The sequence below is a fragment of the Lepus europaeus genome, chromosome 6 (assembly GCF_033115175.1).
Source record: "Lepus europaeus isolate LE1 chromosome 6, mLepTim1.pri, whole genome shotgun sequence".
Classification (NCBI taxonomy): domain Eukaryota; kingdom Metazoa; phylum Chordata; class Mammalia; order Lagomorpha; family Leporidae; genus Lepus; species Lepus europaeus.
In genome coordinates this window covers 49,880,463-49,904,379 of record NC_084832.1, presented here as the reverse complement: position 1 = coordinate 49,904,379, position 23,917 = coordinate 49,880,463, and positions in this window count along the sequence as shown.

The window sequence follows — 23,917 nt, the reverse complement described above, 5'->3', positions numbered from 1 at the left end:
TAATCATTCTGATTATTCCTGTAAAATTTAGGGCATTAACTAGCAAATGAAAAGATTATGCAACGTGAAATGATTTGCTGTCTGGAAAATCTCAGCTGGAAATCTTGAGCTCTGAAATAATTCTGAGACTTTTTCACTGGTAAAATGTAGCTGAATTTTACTGTTCAAAATAAATCACCTTTCCCCACTATCTTGAAAATCTTGAAACACTATCAGAATATGACAGTTTTTCAAAAAGTCTGCAGAAAACAAAATTTAAAAAAAAGATCCGTATTGTGGCATGGCAGCTTAAGTGACTCTGGCTAGCATTTCTTCTCAGTGTTCCAGATCCTGCCCTGGTTCCTCTGCTTCAGATTCCGGCTAATGTGCCTGGGAGGAATGGAGGGTCCAGGTGCTTGGGCTCCTCACACCATGTGGGGCACTGGGATAGAGTTCCTGACTCCTGGCTTCGGCCTGGCCCGGACATGACTGCTACAGCCAGTTGCGAAATGAACTAGCAGATGGAAAATCTCTCTTTTAGTGAGTCCTCTTTAACATATCAACTTGTGTAAATGAAGAGTGACTGAAAGTTGTGTACATCGGTGACAGTGTTTATCTGGCATAACTTGTAAGAGAATTCAAAATTAAGGAGACAAGAATGTTGGATTAATTATATGTTCCATACATACACTCTATTCTTCAACTATGGCTCATAAGAAATTACAAAAGACAGTCCTTTTGCTAAAAAATTGAAAAATACATCAGAGGAAAGCAAGTTTTATAACCCTCAATTACATTATGTAATTACACTGTTTAATAATCTAAAGCAGTATCTTAGAATTATGTACCATTGTATCTATAATTTTTATTCTTATTTCCTATGGCACACTAATATTGTCTTGGGATATTATTTATATAAATATATAAGTTTCATGCATTTTCATTTCAATTTTTATGGTTTAGATTCTAATTATGTATTTATTATTTTAGTGGTCTTTTTGTGTGTTATATTTTGTACTGAGATTTTTTTCTTGAATATTTTGTTGATTTATTTTTAAATTTTTTAAAATGTTTTGATGTTTTGACTGCATTCTTCACATTCTGTTGGACATAATATCTCCTTGAGACGACAGATTCAAGTTGTTGACCCACATGATAATCATTTCTGCTGCATCTGTTTGCCTCAGCTGTGACCAATATGGCAGTACAGACATTTAAATTAAATTCTCTGCTTGAACCTTTTGAAACTTTGTGGGACACAAAAACACATGATGCCTTCTTCCATTTTGTAAATTCTCAAGGATAATTTTACTTTGTATTTAACCATATTAAAGTTGAGAGAAACAAGTGTTTCTGTATCCCCTGTGTCCACTTCTGTGTATTGAGTTCAGTTTCTGAGGAAGCCATTTATAATCCTAATAAGTTTGCTGGAGGCTCCTCTGAGATTAAATTACTGGGACAGATGTGAAGTTGTGTCCTTCTCTCTCACACTGCATGGATTTCAAATTCTCAGGGAAAAAGAATATGAGTACCTGGATATTATGAAGGTCCTCTTCATTTGGGTTCTGTGCAGATTTTAAAAATATATAAGTAGAATATTATAATGTTTTCTGTCTCATCTAGTGGGTAAATTTTCTTTTTTCCATGTTGCTAAACAGTTCTATGTGTGCAGCATTATAAAATTTTGTGTAAATTGATTTATACTTTTTAATGGATTAAATCCACTTGTTTATTTATTTTCTCAAAGCCTGGGAGACACAAAGAGAGAGTACATGCATGTGAGACAGATGGATCTTCCATCAGCTGAGTTTCCATGTACCCACAATAACTCAGGTTAGGCCAGGCAGATTCTCAATCTGTGTCTCCACAACAACAACAACAACAAAAACAGTCCTTATACAAATTTTTTATTAGATATCAGTTCAATAATGGGTAAAATTGTTTAGTTTTATACAAAATTGTACTGTTTTAACTGGGAAGGTAGTTCAGTCTTTTGAAGTGTCCCCCAAACAGTAAATATAACACCAAAATGCATCACGTTTCAAAAAAGAGCACTGTTAATAAGTTAACTTGAAAATTAAACAGGTACTTATATAAACATTTTAAATGAAATATAAACATACAAAATTAAATGTGCAAATACTTTTATTCTACATATTATCAAATAACATTTTAAATAGTGAAAAATAAAGATGTTTTCTTTAAAATATGGCAAAATCATTTTTATTCTATTGAATTTTTTACATAAATGCAATAAAACAGATGGTAGACATCAAGTAAATATTTCAATTTTCTTCTTAGATGATATGATTTGAGGACACAAAATTCAGTAATTTAAAAAAGTAATAAATGGGTATGCTAAGTAATTATTAAGTGTAAAGGCAATAACAATTTTCTCTATAGCATACAAAGCTGGACTATTTAGAAAACTAAAATAATAATTATTGGGATGATAAAGTGTAAGTCTAACGTCCTTAATTAGTTCATAGACAAAATCTAACATAAACTGGAATACATATATTCTGATTTTGGAAGGTATCTAATCACTGTTGCAAAAAAGCTGATTTCCATGCCCAGCATTTGGCACAGCAGGTAAGGCTGCAGGCATCCCATAAGCATGCAAGTTCCAGTCGTGGCTGCTTCACTTCTGATCTCACTCTTTTCCAATAGCTTGGGAAAGCTGTGGAAGATGGCTCAAGTGCTTGGGCCCCTATACCTATGTGGGAGACCTGGAAGAAACTCCTGGCTCTGGCTTTAGCCTGGCCCAGCTCCAGTTATTGCAGCCATCCAGGGAGTGATTCAGCAGATGGAAGATCTTTCTCTGTCTCTGTCTGTCTCTCTCTCTCTCTCTCTCATTTTCTGTGTGTAACTCTGACTTTCATAAAATAACTAAATCTTCAAAAAAGAAGCCAATTCTTTATAACTCTATCATTATTTCTATCATTTTTATATCTATGACTATCTCTTTTTATGATATATTAACCGATATTTAGAAGGGGAAGTAGAATCATATATTTTAAAAGCTGAATAAATTCTTTATTTAAAAAATTTTAAGATGAGAGAGTGTCACATATTCATACACACAGGTTTAGGAGCAAAATAATACTTCCCACCCTAACCTCCCTGCCACCAACACTACTGCCCTTCTTCCTTCCTTTCCTTCCCATTCCTTCAAGTTTTACTTTGATCTACCCTCAGACTATTTTACGCTCATAAGATCAAACCTATATTAAATAAAGAATTCAATAAATAGTAAGAAGGAAAAATAAAAACACCGTTTCTCAATAGTAGAGACAGGGCTGTAAATAGTCACTGAATCACAAAATGTCAATTTCACTCTTATACATTTTTTTTTTTGGTATTATATAAGCTACCACAGTGGAAAATATATAGTATTTGCCTTTTTGGAACTGCCTTGTTTCACTAAGTATAATGGTTTCCAGTTTCATTCATTTTGTTGCAAAAGACACAACTTCATTATTTATGGCTAAGTAGCATTTTATACTATATATATCCATTTTTTTTATTTTTATCCAATCCCAGTTGTTGGACATCTGGCTTGATTCCATGATTTAGCTATTGTGAAATGAGCTGCAATGTACTATCCAAAACAACCATGTATAAGTGAGCATTATAATAATATAAAGAAATCTGCTATAAGGTTTTTTTTAGGAATAGAAGCATAAACCAGTGAAATAGAATTAAAAATATGACCTAATAGAGGCATGGAATTTTCATATAAAAAACAGTTTTTTGTTTCAGTTGAAAAATGATTTAAAAACAGTTCTATGTATATTGTTGTTCATATGTATTATATACATTCATTTATTTATTTCAGTGACAAATATTGTGTATCAAAATGAATTGGAGATTAACTAAAACTAGTTACAAAAATAATTTAGGAAATTTTTTGTAAAACCTAGAGGCTTAAACACATAAATATATAACTTTATTATAATTCTTTATATTTTAATAATTTTATTATAAATTCATATATATAATAAGAATGCAAAAATTTGTATAAAATATAGTCACATATTTTGAAATTAAAATTATATTGAAAATAGAGTATAGCACAATCAATTGAGGAATATTATTTGTAACTATGAACTTAAATATTTAAAATCCATAAAATATAATCAATATTTTGAAAGTGAAAAAATTCGAACAACTGTATACAAAAACAGACAAAATATACAAGTAGGGGAAGGCATTTGTAAGTCACCAGTTGGGGTGTCTGAATCGCATCTCGGAATGCCTGGGCTTAATGATAGCCTGCTGCTAACATGCATCCTGGGAGACAGAAACTGTTTGAGAACTTGGTTTCCTGCTACCTACACAGAAGATTGTATAGATAACCATCTTAGAAAAGTGGAAGTACAATAAAGAAAGAAACAAAACAAATCTGCTTTTTTTGATATTTAAAAAGTAAAACTATGAGTAGATTTGTTAGCTAGAACATAATGGAGAAAAATTGATGATCCAGGGATGTTATAATCTCACCACCAAATAATATATGTGTATGAATAAATGTATATGTGTGACAGTGTGTATTTGTGTGTGCGTATTCACTCTATGAGAACCTAAAGAAAGGAAAGAATAATTGCTTTGCAAATCTGCCAACAAACAGAAAATGTAAAGTACATTTTTATGCAGGTTTAGATGATTGCTTCTGGAAATTGTTTATTTTCTCTCTGTAATAGTTACTATAATCAATAAGAATTACTTGTAAAGTTTGTCAATAGTATCTTTTGTTGAGGAAAAAGTCTGTTACATGATTTCTGAGTGATTATACATTGTCTTTGATTAAAGATTTCACATGTGAACATTTAATTACATTCTAAATTTTCTTACACTGAATTTGACGATGAAATTTATGTATACTTTCTAAAAATATGACATTATAAATTATTTTAATGATATTCCTATTAATTTAGTTTCTAGAACACTTTTTTTTTTTTTTTTGACAGGCAGAGTGGACAGTGAGAGAGAGAGAGAGTCAGAGAGAAAGGTCTTCCTTTGCCATTGGTTCACCCTCCAATGGCTGCCGCGGCCAGCGTGCTGTGGCAGGCACACTGTGTCTCCCATGGGGTGCAGGGCCCAAGGACTTTGGGCTATCCTCCTCTGCACTCCCGGGCCACAGCAGAGAGCTGGCCTGGAAGAGGGGCAACCGGGACAGAATCCGATGCCCTGACCGGGACTACAACCTGGTGTTCCGGCACCGCAAGGCGGAGGATTGACCTATTGAGCCGCGGCGCCGGCTGATCACATCTTTTTTGAGTATAATTCTTATACAAGATTGTTAATTATTGTTTTGAAAAAAATCTCAATATAAAATTATTTCCCCATATCTTGCTGACATATTACAGAATATTATTATGCTTTGTTAAAATCACTTGCAATAAAATTAAAATTCAGGGTTATTTCTATATTTTCCTGTGGTAAAATGTTTAGGCGTGACATTGAAACATAATTTTGGACTCCAAAGTTAATGTCCATTCCACATATCATGGGACTCATATCGTTAAAAGGAATAAACATACTCTGTATTATCCCCTTGATATTATGAAGCTCATTCAAATGTGTGAAATGACATGGGATGCTATAAGCCGTCAGCATGTCATATAAATAAGCCATCATATTATGACCAGGGGAATATCTGCTTCCAAAAAGTTAGACTAAAGGACATATTTATGCTCTTAAAAAGCAAGAAAATAAACAAAGCATAACAGTCCAGCAAATATAAAACAATCTTTTAAGGCATTATATATAAGGCAGTAGAAGTGAATGATCCATGACAAAAATGTGTAGAGGCAGCGCTGTGGCTTAGTGGGTAAAGCTGCTGCCTGCTGTACTTGCATCCCTTATGGGTGCCAGTTGGAGTCCTGGATGCTCCATTTCTGATCCAGCTCTCTGCTATGGCCTGGGAAAGGAGAAGAAGATGACCCAAGTCCTTGGTCCCCTGTACCTGTGTGGGAGACCCAGGGCTCCTGGCTCCTAACTTCGGATCCATACAGCTCCTGCCATCGTGGCCATCTGGGGAGTGAACCAGTGGAAGGAAAATCCATTGCAACACAGATCCTCAACCTCCTTCCCTTATTTAAGTGTATCTTCTCTCTCAAACAGTGAAAACCCTGGCTGCCACCATTCACCATAAATTCACCTAATTTTTTTGTTTCCGTGTACATCTATAGTGGTATCAGAATTGCTAACCACTAGGGGGCCGGCGCTGTGATGCAGTAGGTTAACACCTGGCCTGAAGCGCCAGCATCCCATATGGGCGCCGGTTCAAGACCTGGCTGCTCCACTTCTGATCCAGCTCTCGGCTATGGCCTGGGATAGTAGCACCCTTGTGGGAGATCCGGAAGAAGCTCCTGGCTCCTGGCTTCAGATCAGCGCAGCTCCGGCCTTTGCACCCAAATGGCGAGTGAACCATCGGATGGAAGACCTCTCTCTCTCTCTCTCTGCTTCTGTTCTCTCTGTGTAACTCTGACTTTCGAATAAATAAATAAATCTTAAAAAGAAAAGAATTGCTAACCACAACTCTCATAGAAAACAACTTTATGAGCTATAACACAATACTTATGTAGAATATCTTTTTTCCTTAGCACTTACATACTTCACTGATTTCAGTTATTTAGCTCAGAAACTTCATCATCCACCCTTTCCTTGATTATATGGTTTAAAACTTTATATATATATATATATATATATATATATATATATATGTGTGTGTGTGTGTGTGTGTGTGTATACTTTGACAGGCAGAGTGGATAGTGAGAGAGAGAGAGACAGAGAGAAAGGTCTTCCTTTTTGCCGTTGGTTCACCCTCCAATGGACGCTGCGGCCAGCGCTTTACGCTGATCTGAAGCCAGGAGCCAGGTGCTTCTCCTGGTCTCCCATGCGGGTGCAAGGCCCAAGGACTTGGGCCATCCTCCACTGCTTTCCCAGGCCATAGCAGGGAGCTGGCCTGGAAGAGGGGCAACCGGGACAGAATCCGGCGCCCCGACAGGGACTAGAACCTGGTGTGCCGGTGCCGCAAGGTGGAGGATTAGCCTGTTAAGCCACGGCGCCGGCCAACTTTATCCATATTTTACATGGCTGAATAACTCATTTCATTTTATTGTTGAATAATACACAACTAGTGCTTTATTACTGTATAAGAGTTTATTTTTCTAGTTATTTACCTTTGTTGATTTTAGTTTGAAAAAATGATGAATAGATTTGCTATAAATATTTGCATGCAACTTCTGGTGTACATGTAAATTTTCTTTTTTTTTTTTTCTTTTTTGACAGACAGAGTGGACAGTGAGAGAGAGAGAGAGAGACAGAGAGAAAGGTCTTCCTTTTGCCCTTGGTTCACCCTCCAATGGCCGCCGCAGTAGGCGCGCTGCGGCCGGCGCACCGCGCCGATCCGATGGCAGGAGCCAGGTGCTTATCCTGGTCTTCTTCCATGGGGTGCAGGACCCAAGTACTTGGGCCATCCTCCACTGCACTCCCTGGCCACAGCAGAGAGCTGGCCTGGAAGAGGGGCAACTGGGACAGGATCGGTGCCCCGACCGGGACTAGAACCCGGTGTGCCGGCGCCGCAAGGCGGAGGATTAGCCTAGTGAGCCACGGCGCCGGCCGTACATGTAAATTTTCAAATTCATTCAGTCAACATCACCAGGATGATTGCTGGAAAGTATGGCAAGACTATGCCTTAATATTCTGGGAAATTGTTTGACCATATTTTAAAATTGCCGTAGTGCTTTACATTCTGACTAGCCATAAAAAAAGATTTCTTATTTATTTATTTTTTCTTTGTTTATTTTTACACTACTTTTGTGAAATATAGTCTTAATCTTAAAAGGTACTTGTGTAAATGTGCCGATTATTTTTGAATATTTCTTACAATAAATTTTTACATCATTTAGGGAGCAAACATAACAAATTATATTTGAAATTTGCATAATTTAAAAATATAATTAGGCCATAAAAACAAAATGGACAAAATGCGTTCATATTTTTTATTTAATTTTGTTTTAGTCTGTTATATAAATTATCTCATCAATCTGTGTTCAGGATAGCTTCCTTATATAGACATCTACTTTGCATCTAAGAGTCCACAATTCTGTACAGTTACTTTTATTTTTTCTAGAAAATTAAATTTAGGCTTTTTCGCAAATACAAACAGTCTAATTGTTCCTTTGCAGACAATACTATATTTTCAATGCCCTACCACTTTCAAAGGTACTGTGAGGATTTTTCATGGGATTGATTGCATTGAATTTATTTGCTTTCTGCTTCCCCTGATGATCATTTCAGATCCAACTATGCTTGATCTGCTAATAAATGTAAACTCTGTTTCATTTGAACTTTCTCTTGCCAATGCCTTTGATTAATGTTTTGTTAAATTTTCTTTTGAGTTTTTTTACAGTTATTTTAATGGGATTCCAAAAGTAATTATTTATTAAATGCTATTTTTTTAACTTTTTTTTTTTTTAGGTTTTTAACAGGCAGAGTGGACAGTGAGAGAGAGAGAGAGAGAGAGAGACAGAGAGAAAGGTCTTCCTTTTGCCCTTGGTTCACCCTCCAATGGCCGCCGCGGCTGGCGCTGCGACCTGCGCATCGCGCTGATCCGATGGCAGGAGCCAGGTGCTTCTCCTGGTCTCCCATGGGGTGCAGGGCCCAAGGACTTGGGCCATCCTCCACTGCACTCCCTGGCCACGCAGAGAGCTGGCCTGGAAGAGGAGCAACCAGGACAGGATCGGTGCCCCGACCGGGACTAGAACCCGGTGTGCCGGCACCGCAAGGCGGAGGATTAGCCTAGTGAGCCGCGGCACCGGCCTTAAATGCTATATTTTTGAACAAGTCTTCAAGTAATAGCTTTTAATTGTTAGTGAGAACATTTTTCTTAAGATTTTTGTATTAGAGAGAGAGAGAGAGAGACTTCATTCATTGATTCACTCTCCAAATTGACTACAATAGAAGCCAGGTCTGGGCCAAGATGAAGTCAGGAAATCCATTTTTGTTTCCCACATGCATGTTAGCAATTCAATACTTGAGCCATCATCCACTGCTTCCCAAATGCGTTACCAGGGAGCTAAACCAGAAGTGGAATATCTAGGAACAAAACTAGCAGTTTAATGTGGGATGTGCATCCTGCTGCTCCATGCCACAATACTAAGTTATAGGGTTTTAAATGTTGTGATACTTCCAATAAACACAAAATAATACGAACTGGCCATCAGGACAACAAGGAAAATAACCAGTTGCATTCAATTTTATTATCATTATTTTATTTTTTGTTAATTCCATTAATAATAGTGTGTCAAGACTTACCACATCTCTGCTAATGCTACATTCTATGCTAAACTGAGGAAGAGTTAAAAAGAAAGTCCTTAAAGTCCTTAAAAAAACCCTCTGGAGGGGATGGTGCCATGGCACAGTAGGTTAATCCTCCACCTGCGGCACCGGCATCCCATATGGGTATCGGTTCTAGTCCTGGCTGCTCCTCTTATAATCCAGATCTCTGCTGTGGCCTGGGAAAGCAGTAGATGATGGCCCAAGTACTTGGGCCCCTGCACTCTCTTGGAAACCCAGAAAAAGCACCTGGCTCCTGGCTTCGGATCGGCACAGCTCTGGTCGTTGCAGCCATCTGGGGAGTGAACGAATGGACGGAAGACCTTTCTCTCTGTCTCTCTCTCTCTCACTGTCTGTAACTCTACCTCTCAAATAAATAACTAAAATCTTTTAAAAAACCCTCTGGCAGGAAACAAACCTCTGTTTTAAGAATATTTTTGAATTATGCTATTTGTCTTAAATCACGAGCATGTAATTCTCATAACGAATGCTAGCTTGCATTTATTTAAGAATTAAGGACATGGAGTAGCTTGACATGAGCTGCCACTACTCATGGAGTCCTCATGGGCCTCAATTAGTATATTTACCTTCCTTGTTGCTTGTATAGAACTGTTTTTTCATTTGTCATTGGTGCCAAGTCTTCTCAGTTGCATGTGTATGCAGTCACATCTTTGTCTTCCCAAGGACAAAAATCAAAAAGAGATCAGGAATTATTAGACGTATATGTTAGTAGTAAAGTCTGCCTTTTGAATCACACTATATGCAGATTTGTGCCAAAAAGGAAAACACAGAATGCACTGAACAAACAAGGAAGACTTTATCCAACAGTATTGCAGGAGTTATTGTTTGCTTAGTGGTTTAGATGATGATTAAGATGCCCACCTCCTATAATGAAATATCCAAGTTCTTACCTCCAGTTCCTGACTTCAACTTCTTTAATGCAGATTCTTGGAGGCAGCAGGTGATGGCTCAAGTAATTGGGTTTCTGCCATCACCTGGGACCCTTGGAGTGAAATCTCAGTTCCCAGCTTTTTTCCTGCTCAGCTCCTGGTATTTCTGACAATTGGGCAGTGAACTAACATATTGGATCTCTCTTTATATATGTATCTCTGTCTATCAAAATGTATACTGCAATAACCCAGTTCCATTAAAACAAAAGGTGGGCAGACTCTAAGTGTTGAAGTGAGCTAGTGGGAAAATACCAGAGGACATTGAGTGTTAGAGGTCTATATTCACACAGAGAATGGAGGATGGGGGCCTTTGGGTTATTATACTTCAGAGGAAGAGCTTAGGGTTCTTTAAAAAGGCATTAACTGATTTCAACACTGTCAGCAACCTGGGAGAAGATTTATATATTGACAGGGCAGAGAAACAATTTGCAGTTATGTTTTTAAAAGTAAATACCATAAGTAAAGGCAGGACAAGTTTCTAGTGTCAGTAAGAAGAAACCTGTCTAAAGTGTAGTTAAGGTGAAAGTGATTTAAGGCAATCTAGGTCACTTGACAAATGCACAGATTCAAAATGTACAGCTTCATTTTAACATAAATATCCAGTGTAGAGCTGACAGTATATATTTGTAGATACTCATTTTAAAAACTGTATGTTGTTGAGACAGTGAGAATCAATGTGTGCTGGAGAAATAGAGGCAGATGTGATAAATTATCACTCTAGCAATCACAGCAAACATCCCAGAGAAAGAGAAGGTGACACTTTATATAACGCAGTTACTTCAACATAAAGAAATTTCCTCAAGTGGTCCACAATTCTTCATTGATTGATGACTACCTCCTAATGGGTGACTGTCAGATAGAATATTTCATTTTGGGAGACAAAATATAATGTGACACTTAGATTAGCATATAATGACAAATGAGCTTTGTCTAATTTTGGAAAAATTTGTGCATATTATTTTAAGTACTAAGATAATGATTTGTAGATTAATAATTACAATATGATTTATTTCGGACTGTGTCTAAAATATGTTTCCATTAATTGCTTTAAATTGTTCTGTTCTTAAAAAGAATATATTGTTATTTGGGAATCTCCTGAAGATATATATTTTTAATTCAGCCTAAGAATACTTAATGCATGCTTTTTCAAGATCTATTTATGGGAATAGGTTATATCTTAGAAGTTAGTGGAACACACTGAAAAAGTAAATGTCTATTGGTTAGTAAAACACTTTGAAATAATGTTTGTATTAGAGTCATCATCATCTTTAAGGAAATCTTACAGTAAAATGGACTTTTAATTATACCAACTTGAAGAAATTAGTTTAATTTCATGAAAAGAAAGAAATAATACCCCATGTTCTTCCAAGGGCAGTTGAAGACAACCTAGATTAATGCTCAGATCTTTTTTCAGTCTGGTTCTTTGTTTACTGACCACAAAGAATAATGCACTTGGTTTCAGAAGAGTAGGTAAGGTGAAAGAAATTTGTTAAGCAAAAGATAAAGTTCCCAGCAATTGGGAGGGGGTCCAAGAGAATTTCTGACAAAGGAGCTGTGTCCAGGTGTTTTTAAAGACTATTGAATGTGGAAGTGTTTCTGATCAGTTCCAGCATTTGCTAATAAAGATAAAGATGTGAGCCAATCAGGGGATTGACATCAAAGCAAAACATTTTATCAAGTTTTCAGAGTGCTCAGTTGGGTCTGTCATGAGCAATGCGTTTGGCTTGCACCACATTGAAGATTACTTTGCATATATTTTTAAGATTTATTTATTTATTTGAAAGTCAGATTTACACAGAAAGAGGAGGAGAGGCAGTGAGAGAGAGAGAGAGAGAGAGGTCTTCCATCAGCTAGTTAACTCCCCAGATGGCCACAACAGCTTTACCCGCTGTGCCATGGTGCCAGCCCCTATTCCTCCCATCTATTGGCCCTCCTGGAGGGTCACATGATGTATGTTTCTTCCTTTTATTTCAAGGGCTCCTGGAGGCCCTATAAATTCTCTCTTTGAAGAAGTATCTCTGATGTTGTTAGGGAAAGGCACAATTCTTCTTCCAGCTGCTTCATGTGAAAAGGAGCATCATCATAGGGAGGCAGGCAGGGATCTTTAAGATGTGTGTCCATCAGGAGAATATTTGCATGTGGGCTTCTGTTTGCAACACCATCTGTAATCTGGAATGTTCTAAATGAGAGGAGATAAAGTAAGGCAGTTTATAATACATGGGCCAAAGACTAGGATCACAAATATGATAAGTATATATATTAGCGGGGATAGGAGTAACCATAACTGGGATCATTTTTCAAACCTGTTTGGCAGTAGCTGTTGTTGGACTTTTGCCCTTCAAGTTGCAATTTCTCTCATGAGACTTATTGAGTATCAACTTATGCAGAATTATTAACATTTCCTGTTTAACCTGTGGCATTTCCAATCTGAATCACATAATTTTTTCCAACCTCCTTGAGATGGATTATGATAAGTACTCTGGTGATAGAGACAGACAAATGAGCACCCTGATGAACATGATGTCTAGCTATGGGGCCTATGATGACCTCGAAGAAGGTGTCTGTTTTACAAAGTGATATTATGCAGATGGATTCCCATGATTCAAATAGGACAATTATCGGAAGCAGTGCCTTCCATAATTATGACAGTTATACTGTCGTTTTTTTTTGAATAAAAGCAGCATCTGCTAATAAAACCCAACAGATACTGGAAGTTTTGCATTCATGATCGACACTATAGAGGGTTTTAGAAAACAGCCGCATTCCCCCCCCCAAAAAAAAAATTAGAGATTGGAAGAGAATTAAATTTAATTAGGGATAGCTAATCAAGTTAGACTTCTATTTAGCTGACCAGATAAAAATGATAGTTCTCCGGAATATAATGAACTACGTTCTAAACCAAGTTCTAAATAAATGTCACCTAAAGGCTGTGGGTATTGCTCATGCAGAATTTTATGGCTACATTTATCCAGGATATAGCTCAGAATGCAAATTTTGCAAAATTTCCAGTACCTTTGTCAGAAACCTAACTCACATTATCGGGGGCAGTGTCTTCCATAATGTATAAAGAACAAGGTAGTTTTTGCCTACCACAGTGTCTGTATCGGAGACAGTGATCTCCATATGTTACACTAGGGTGTACGTAATTTCCGGGAACAGGGTTTCCCTTTGTTTTCTTCATGCAGTGACATCTTCAGAGCTTGAAGGTCGTTAGTATCTAACATGTATTCCCAACTCCCTGTAATCCTCTTTTAGTTTTAGTTGCAGAAACATTTTGTGGTCATGAAGCATTTGGTGGATAAATTCAGTTGCTATAAAGTAAACTACCTTCAAGATTTTTCTTTAATATGGGTGTTGTCATCTTTTTTTTTTCCCCCCTCCGGGTCTTCTGTTTAGCAGGATAGTAGCATACATCTATAATGTTTGCTGTTGACAGATGAATTTAACTTCGTCCCTGTATTTGCATGTAAACTCTTATAATCCTAGTTCAGACAAGTTTAAAATCCAGAATTGACCTTTTGGCTTACATTGGGGAGCTTCCACAGGAGGAGTGGCGGAGGGGAAGTAAGGTTATGAGAAGGTAAAGCTTATATAAAACAGCCTTTGATCATGTCTACCTACCCATTAGGATGTGGAGTATTAGATGTAGATCTGGACAAATCAGTTTGAGGCTGTGTGAAGTCCAGCCGTCATTTTAAACCTAAAAGTTCAAAACTACCACCTAAGAAAAAGTCCATAAGGTCTCTTAAGGTTCTTAAACTTAGTGTCACTTAGCTAAGCTACAATAGACCTTGGTTATGACAGGCTCACTGAATTGTTTCTCTACTCACAGTCTCTTTAATCTTCACGTGGTTTGTGGGCCCGTATTCAGTGTAAATACATGAGAAGGTCATAGCTGGGATTCCTGGTTTAGGTATCATACATGTACATGCTTTAAGCGAAGCTCCTTCACTTTAAGGAGTGATATGAATAAAGGGCATGCATTTTACAGCAGGAAATCTTCCAGAAAACCTGTGTGCTTAGGGTTATTTCCAGTCAGACATGCCAGTGACGAAGAGGCTCGATATCTCCTTAAGGAGATAAAATGTCAGCCAGAGACAACCTGCTGGTTGTCAGATTCATTTTTTTCTCTGGTTAAAGATACCATATGCATTTTGAAGATAAAGGATAAGTTGAGTGAGCTCCATCATGATTCACTATTCTAGAACTTGCATGACTTTTTACTGTGTCTACTCTTTGAATGTCTCAGAATTCTAGACTTGCCAATCCACTGTTCAGCTGTATCTTTGTGACACGTGACATGCCCTTATAACTGTATATAAACTTGTATGTGCAACAATGTGGAGATTCCTTGCCTGATTCAATAAAATGTTGGAATACTGAAAAAAAAAAAAAAACAAATAGGACCTGGTGGGATATGCAACTACTTACCTGTAGGCAGAACTTTCTTTTTCCTGAATGAATAATTTGAGTTACTCTGTAGCCTTTCAGAGTTAGCCACCTTCCTTCCTCTCTTCAGTGTTTTTATTATGCACGGAGTTTTTTGACAGTTCAGGGTCCGAAATTTTAACTCTGGAATGGTGGATATAGGAGTCCAACTCTGACACTTTTATTGTGGTGTGAGTGGAGAGAATCACCATTTAGGGCCCTTCCCAAAGCTTATCTAGGAAGAAAAAGAAGGAAGGAAGAAACGTCACCAATACCAGGATTCCTGGGTGATATACAAGTGGTCCCATCTATTTAAGCTGAGTCTCATAATGCTATTGTAAGATTTATTGGGATTATGTGAGAGTTGTGATGTGTAGAGACCTCTCATTTAATAAAAAATAATTAATTAGGAATAGTCACACATCTTACATCTAACAGAGGTTCAAACCTAGTTTGTAGAGGGTATTTTTAATGCATAGCAAGGTCATGAGTGGAAGAGTTATTGGGCAAGGTGAGTTTCTTGAGATATGTTTCTCAATTGTGTTTTCATTATGCCATTAACTTTTCTACCATTCTTGAGGATTGTGGTCAACAGGAATAGTGGAGGTGATATTGTATGCCTAGTGCATTAGAGACTCCTTGAGTGATAGTTGCCTTAAGTGATGGTTCATAATCACTCTAGAATTTTAGGGAGTCCAAATCAGGGAATTATTTCTGAAATAAGAAAAATTACAACTTTTGTCTTTTCAGTTTTATAAGGAAAGGCTTTAACCTAGTTAGTTAAGGTGTCTTCTCACAACAGGAGGTCTGTAATCCAAAATATCCTATGATATCCAGAAACCTTCTTAAATATGTTTAAGGAGAGGAAAGAAAATGAGAGGTCCTATTCTCTTTTCTCACAATGCCCTGGTTCGCTCAGATACAATCATGCCTAGATATTTTACTGAATGCTGGCAGAGTGGAGCATTTTGGGATAATTAAGAAGTCATGTCTGAGTAGCAGATTTTCTCAACCAGAACTAAGAGGTTGAAAGAAAAGCTAGTTAAGGGTTTTGTTTCTGAGACACTGCTCATGGTCACGTTAAGGGAGGAGGAGAGGCCCAGATTGGAAAGGAGGACTAATTAAGTGACTCTAATATCTAGGAAGAAATTTATTTTCCTCTTATTGACTGCTAAGATCACACAGGGCTTCTGGATGCTAATAGTAGAATAAACTATAGGGGCAAGTAGGAAGGCCCCAAGAATTTTCAGTCCTGTTGGACCATTTGTGGGGAGGGGTCAGAACACAGATCCGTCACCTTTGTGGAGTCCCCTCGCAAGTGATCCCTACTCCAAATAGAATGGGGATGGGGTGGCTTCCTTTGCTGGTGGGGGCAATCTCTCTTGAAATTTCATGATTTGACCACAGCCATAGAACTGGGTTACAGGAGAGATTCTTAGGTGCATATGACTGTAGAGTGATAAAAATAGGTAGTTTCTATTTTTAAACACTTTATATTTTAGTGAAGATGATATAAAATACAATAATAACTAAGCAAATATACTTAAAATTGGGTAATAATATAAACTATGAAGTAACAAAGCAAAGTAATGATGTAGAGAATAGTATGGCCATCTACTAATACTATCACTATGTTGATTAGGCCTCATCATATGAATTTTGGGTAGGCATACACCATGAGACCATGGCATCACCTATTCACACATTATCAGAAGCATAGATGCGTGAATGATTATATCAAGTTGTAATTATTAGTGGTATAGTCTGTTTTTGCTCTTCTGACGTCAGACTTTCCCATGATGCTATCATCTACAAATTTTAAGATGCAATTTGAGAAAATATGCTTTCTTAGTTTAAAGTTGAATTCTAATAGCATGTTTTATTATAATTATATTTTTATATTGTGGGCAAAAACACTCAAAGCATACATTACATTGTGAATAATGCATCTAAAAAGTAGGTTAAATATCATTGAAAGCAATTTTATTTAAAAATGCAATTTATATACAATTGTATATATATATATATATATGTATATATAGTGTTCTTAAAATCTACTTTACTTACTTGAGAGGCAGACAGACTCACAGAGAGAAAAATTATCTGTTGTTTCCTTTGCAAATCCTCTCAAAAACTTGGCTGAGCCAGGTAGAACAAGAAGTCAGCAACTCAATCTGGACCCCATTATTTTATACTTGTACTGAATACATCATGATTATAGATACTTATGAGATACCATGTGATATAACTTAAGAATTACAATGTGAAACAATCAGAACAGGATAATTAGCACATATGTTATTTCAAACATTTCCTTGTGTTGAAAACATTCAAAATCTTCTCTACTAGTTATTTTGAAATACATAATTAATTGTTTTTGACCAAAGTTAACCTACTTGATTTACCCAGGGGCCTATTAAAATAAGGACAGATGGAAATCAGTAAAACTTTTAATTAATGACAAGATCATTTGATAGGAGTTTGCAGAAATCAAATGTATAAATCAATCATAGACAATAAATTTTCAATTCTCTTCATTAGTGACAAGTAACCAAAAATCCTGTTACGATGCTAGCTACTGGTTTTCTAACTTAAAGTAAATCTTTCAATAAAAGACTGTTCCATTCCTTCTGTATGTTGTAATCATGACTGAAAAGAATTTCAGTGGAAACAATGTAGAGAAACGAGAAATTGGGAAATCTTGTGGAATTTCTATTTTCTATATTTTTTCTGAGAAATATTTTAAAAGCATTGTTCAAGACATGTACAGATTCTTACAAATTTACTTTTGTTATAAAATGTTAGAACATAAGATGTACAGCAGTTTACAAATGGTTACAGGAAATAAAAAATAACTAGTAAGTACAGGCAATGTGGCTGGGTTCTCTTAAGTATTTAAATATCCTTTTTTAAAATTATAAATTTGATAGTTATATCTCTTTAATCCTATGCTACATAAATGCAAATGCAGTTCTTAATTATTATTTTCTCATCTTCATAACAAAATATTTTCACACAAATATCTATTTCAAATCTATCATTTTCATCAATTTTATTCAGTTGCTAGTTTTTTTATGTACTCTAATTTCATATACTCAATTTCTTCTATCTGCAACTTGTCACAATAAGTAGGCAAGTCGGATTTATAAATAATTAGGATGCATAAGAAAATCATTTTGGATATTTGTCAAGCAATAAATATGGTATTCAATAATCATGACTTATTGAACAGCTACTAAATAGTGTGAGAAATTTTAGCACACATTTTTTCCCAAAATGTGGTGTAAATACTAAGTTCAATTTCTTAGTTTTGTGACAATTTCAAGAATTTTTTCTTTTAACTAATTTTACATATTTGAGCTTTCTGTCATCTGCTTATCTATCATATTATGTTTTTGTAATTAATTTCTCTATAAATTGAAATTTCTGCTTTCCATTTCAAAAAAGCTCCACTAGGTACAATGCCCATTTGTACAATAATCTTTTTTACTGATTTGAAGAAACTCATAATTTTTACTAATGCTGAATAACATTATGTGCTAACTCATCCAAAAATAAGTATGTTCATGGTATGTATGGTTCATAATTTGGTACAAACAATGTGGTTCTGATGTTGCTGGATATTATATTTCATCAAAACATCATTAACAAAAATGCCAAAGATTGGATTAAACTTGAACTCCTTAACTAAGCTCATAACTGCATTCATGATGATGTCAGATATTGCAATCCTTACGTCTTAGATGGGAAAAGCATATCATTATGAAATGTAATTCATTTATGTGATAACATCTTGAAAAACCTAATGTAGTTGTATTAAAATACTCCATTTAATTGAATGTGGATTTCTCTTCTAGTAATGGACTGATATTTTAGCAATCACTGTTTTACTTGTCATACATGTGAAATTATGACAGTCATTTGATCTAAATGAAGAGTCAGGCTTCAAAAACATATATAGATAGGTCTTCTGTGGCTGCATGAGATAAATGACCAATTTCAGGTCTTAAAAATCAATACAATTTTGGAAATAGATGCTATATGATAAGTCGTATTACCAAGGCCTCTTACTAAAGGAAAATGCCAGTAAACATATTGTGCAAATTGTATATATCTACTAATTCATTGAGAAACAGAATTCAGACTAATTTCCATAAGACGTACATGTTAGCTTATTGTGACTGGAAATGATTATTTCATAATACAAAGGTAATTATGAGAAAATAAAATAAATGGTTTTATATTTACACTATATGATACATGACAAAACCGTCACCTCAAGAGTGATCATTCTACTCTTTTTAAGGATCACAGCAAGACTATTTGTCCACACTCAATGTAATTGCAGGCATATGTGACCTATAACTACTCCCCATTTCCCATCATTTCTGCTTATTATCACTCTGGAGACTTTCTGCAACCTAGAGGATGCAATTCCAGTGGTTTCCCAATTGTCTAATATAACAAGGACTCTGCTAAATGTGACTTCAATTCTTTTTTAAAAAACTTTATTTAATGAATATAAATTTCCAAAGTACAACTCATGGATTACAATGGCTTCCCCTGCCCATAACTTCCCTCCCACCCACAACCCTCCCCTTTCCCGCTCCCTCTCCCCTCCCATTCACATCAAGATTCATTTTCAATTCTCTTTATATACAGAAGATCTGCTTAGTATATATTAAGTAAAGATTTCAACAGTTTGCCCCCAAATAGCAACACAAAGTGAAAAAATACTGTTGGAGTACTAGTTATAGCATTAAATCACAGTGTACAGCACATTAAAAACAGAGATCCTACATATTATTTTTAAAAAATTAATTAATTTTCTATGCCATTTCCAATTTAACACCAGGTTTTTTTTTTTTTCATTTCCAATTATCTTTATATACAGAAGATCGATTCTGCATATACTTAGTAAAGATTTCATCAGTTTGCACCCACACAGAAACACAAAGTGTAAAAATACTGTTTCAGTACTAGTTATAGCATCACTTCACATTAAACAACACATTAAGGACAGATCCCACATGAGATGTAAGTACACAGTGACTCCTGTTGCTGACTTAACAATTTGACACTCTTGTTTATGGCGTCAGTAATCTCCCTAGGCTCTAGTCATGAGTTGCCAAGGCTATGGAATATGGAAGCCTTTAGAGTTCACCGACTTTGATCTTATTCCGATAGGGTCATAGTCAAAGTGGAAGTTCTCTCCTCCCTTCGGAGAAAGGTACCTCCATCTTTGATGGCCCCATTCTTTCCACTGGGATCTCACTTGCAGAGATCTATCATTTAGCTCTTCTTCTTTTCCATGGTGTCTTGGCTTTCCATGCCTACAATACTCTCATGGGCCCTTCAGCCATATCTGAATGCCTTAAGGGCTGATTCTGAGGCCAGAGTACTATTTAGGACATCTGCCATTCTATGATTCTGCTATGTATCCCGCTTCCCTTGTTGGATCGTTCTCTCCCTTTTTGATTCTATCAGTATTAGCAGACACTAGTCTTGTTTGTGTGATCAGAGTCATCAATTGTGAACTGAAATTGATCACTTGGACTAGTGAGATGGCATTGGTACATGCCACCTTGATGGGATTGTATTGGAATCCCCTGGCAAATTTCTAATGCCACCATTTGGGTCAAGTCCAATTGAGCATATCCCAAATTGTACATCTCTTCCCTCTCCTTTTCCCAGTCTTATATCTATATATCTATATCTATCTATTTATCTATCTATCTATCTATCTATCTATATAGATATATCTGTATATCTTATATCTATATATATTCAGGTTATGAGGAATCTCCAGACTGACTTCCATAGTGGCTTAACCAGTTTGCATTCCCACCAACAGTGGGTTAGTGTCCCTTTTCCCCCACATCCACGCCAGCATCTCTTGTTGGTAGATTTCTGAAAGTGAGCCATTCTCACCGGGGTGAGGTGAAACCTCATTGTGGTTTTGATTTGCATTTCTCTGATTGCTAGTGATCTTGAACATTTTTTAATGTGTCTGTTGGCCATTTGGATTTCCTTTTTTTGAAAAATGTCTATTCAGGTCCTTGGCCCATCTCTTAAGTGGGTTGCTTGTTTTCTTGTTGTGGAGTTTCTTGATTTCTTTGTGGATTCTGGTTATCAACCCTTTATCTGTAGCTTAGTTTGCAAATATTTTTTCCCATTCTGTCTGTTGCCTCTTCACTTTCCAGACTGCTTCTTTTGCAGTACAGAAACTTCTCAATTTGATGCAACATAGATGCAAAAATACTCAATAAAATTCTGTCCAATAGAATGCAACAACACATCAGAAAGATCATCCACCCAACCAAGTGGGATTTATCCCTGGTATGCAGGGATGGTTCAATGTTCACAAAACAATCAACGTAATACACTACATTAACAGACTGCAGAAGAAAAACCATATGATTCTCTCAATAGACGCAGAGAAAGCATTTGATAAAATACAACACCCTTTCATGATGAAAACTCTAAGCAAACTGGGTATGGAAGGAACATTCCTCAATACAATCAAAGCAATATATGAAAAACCCACGGCCAACATCCTATTGAATGGGAAAAGTTAGAAGCATTTCCACTGAGATCTTGTACCAGACAGGGATGCCCACTCTCACCACTGCTCTTCAATATAGTTCTGGAAGTTTTGGCCAGAGCTATTAGGCAAGAAAAAGAAATTAAAGGGATAAAAATTGGGAAGGAAGAACTCAAACTATCCCTCTTTGCAGATGATATGATTCTACTAAGAGACTACTGGAACTCATAGAAGAGTTTGGCAAAGTAGCAGGATATAAAATCAATGCACAAAAATCAACAGCCTTTGTATACGCAGGCAAAGCCACGGCTGAGGAAGAACTTCTAAGACCAATCCCATTCACAATAGCTACAAAAACAATCAAATACCTTGGAATAAACTTAACCGAGGACATTAAGGATCTCTACGATGAAAACTACAAAACCTTAAAGAAAGAAATAGAAGAGGATACCAAAAATGGAAAACTCTTCCATGCTCATGGATTGGAAGAATCAATATCATCAAAATGTCTATTCTCCCAAAAGCAATTTATACATTCAATGCAATACCTATCAAAATACTGAAGACATTCTTCTCAGATCTGGAAAAAATGATGCTGAAATTCATGTGGAGAAATAGGGGACCTCGAATAGCCAAAGCAATCTTGTACAACAAAAACAAAGCCGGAGGCATCACAATACCAGATTTTAGGACATGCAGCAGGGCAGTTGTTATCAAAACAGCATGGTACTGGTACAGAAACAGATGGACAGACCAATGGAACAGAATAGAAACACCAGAAATCAATCCAAACATCTACAGCCAACTTATATTTGATCAAAGATTCAAAACTAATCCCTGGAATAAGGATAGTCTATTCAATAAATGGTGCTGGGAAAACTGGATTTCCATGTGCAGAAGCTTGAAGCAAGACCCCTACCTTTCACCTTACACAAAAATTCACTCAACATGGATTAAAGAAATAAATCTACGACCCGAAACCATCAAATTATTACAGAGCATTGGAGAAACCCTGCAAGATATAGGTACAGGAAAGACTTCTTAGAAAATACCCCAGAAGCACAGGCAGTCAAAACCAAAATTAACATTTGGGATTGCATCAAATTTAAATGTGACTTCAATTCTTTCACTAACACTGAGGATTTAGAGGGATTAGCATTTCCTAGCTTCTATTCAAACACCTTGAATTATTGAGTGCTTCATGCATATATCATACATTATTAGAGAAGGTGTTGGAGAAGCTACAGTACAAAATAGCTATGCGCCAAATAATCCTGGTACATTTTATGCAAAAATATCATTGTTAATATTTATTTTAAAAATCTTAGAAAATCTATACCAAACTAACACTAGAAAATAAACATCATAATTTGAGAGATTTTGAGCCAAATATTTGTATCTGGTGTACAGAAGAGCACATAATAATCTTCCTTTTGAGTGACATTTATGACCTAAAGTAGCAAACTAATTAACAAAAAGTATCTGAAAATATAAAAAGATAAATAAAATCAATTTAATTATATTTTTATTCAAATATTTGGCATCATTAACAATTTAGGAGCTGTAGAAAGGTGTAGACAAAGAAAATACATTCTTCAAATTCAGAGCCCAGTGAAGGACCAGATTTGTTAAATTTGTGTACTTTTTTTTTTCATTTATTAAACTTTTATTTAATGAATACAAATTTCCAAAGTACAGCTTATGGGTTACAATGGCTTCCCCCCTCCCAAAACTTCCCTCCCACCCGCAACCCTCCCTTTTCCCGCTCCCTCTCCCCTTCCATTCACATCAAGATTCATTTTCAATTCTCTTTATATACAGAAGATCAGTTTAGTATATATATATATATATATATATATAGTATATATATATATTAGTATATATATAATATATATTACCAATATATACTAAATTTGTGTACTTTTTACCAATAATAAAGAAACTTTAATTTATGTCTATCTTTGCATCTTTCCACCAATTGCACCATTTGCTATAATGAAATAACACATATTTTTGGATTCTATAGATGGGAATTTCCAGCAGATTATCATCCATGCTTGACCTTTAAGCACTGATTAATCAATGGGAATTATGCCCAAAGATCTCAGAAGACACATACATTGCATCCAAAATATGCTTTTCAGTGTTATATTCTACAATTATTTTCTATTTACCTTATCTATGTATCTTATTTGAAAAATAGTCTCTATGCTGCTTCTCCATCACCAAAAATTCATGAGATAAATATTTATTGAAAACATGAAAATGGTGTTTGCCTTTATTGTTCATTTGATACTTAAAAATGGGCTTAGATTAAATTTTGATGAATACAAATTTAATTTTAAAATTACATTTGGAGCCAGCGTTGTAGAGTTGTGGGTTAAGTCACCACTTATGATGTAGGCATCCCTGTGGACGCCAGATCAAATTCCATCTGTACCGCTTCTGATCCAGATCCTTTCTAATGCACCTAGAAAAGCAGCAGAGGATGGCACAAGAACCTGGACCCCTGAAATCATGTAGGAGACCTGGGTGAAGCTCCTGACTTCAGCCTGGCCCAACTCTGGCCATTGCAGCCATCCGGGGAATGAACCAGGACATGAAAGATCTCTCTTTCTCACCTTCTCTCTCTCTCTCTAACTTTGCCTTTCTAATAAATAAATAAATCTTT